Here is a 613-nt window from a genome sequence, read left to right as displayed (position 1 = left end):
CCACACCGCTGCGTCCAGCCAGTGGCAGGGATGTCCCTCAGCTGCAGGGATGTCCATCAGCAGCAGGGATGTCCCTCGGGCTGCAGCAGCATCGTGTAGCTAGCTGCAGTACCATCTGTGGAGTGCAGGGACATGTGTATAGGAATTTTCACCCACCTTGCCAAACCAAAAATGTTAATTATGATGGTACCAACTTATGTAAATGAGGCCTGTAAAGGGGAGTCTTTCTGACTACCTGCTTTATGCGCAGGATGAGTGTGGTCACATTTGTGTTAACTCTCTGTTTTAGGGGAGGGGGATGAATCCTACCTGGGACGGTTACCGACGTGGGGTCAGGTGGTGCTGGCAGGCTCACCCGGCGTGGCCCTGCCTGGGGCAGGGGGGACGAGATCACAGCTCAGGGTGCTGCCAGGCCCAATTCTTACTTCATTCTTCTGTTTGTTGTATTGTCCCGCCCCAGGCACGGGCCGGGGAGCGTAGCCGTGTGGCCGTGCACCCTGGCCCGGGCTGCTGTCAAGCAGTGCTCCACAGTTCCTTCTGTCTTGCTTTGCCCTGCAGTACGACTACAGCTTCCGGACGGAGCAGAGCGCGGCGGCCCCGCCGCCGCCCCGGC

Source organism: Pygoscelis adeliae, unplaced genomic scaffold (assembly GCF_000699105.1).
Source record: "Pygoscelis adeliae isolate BGI_AS28 unplaced genomic scaffold, ASM69910v1 Scaffold150, whole genome shotgun sequence".
Classification (NCBI taxonomy): Eukaryota; Metazoa; Chordata; class Aves; order Sphenisciformes; family Spheniscidae; genus Pygoscelis; species Pygoscelis adeliae.
This window is presented reverse-complemented; position numbering follows the sequence as displayed.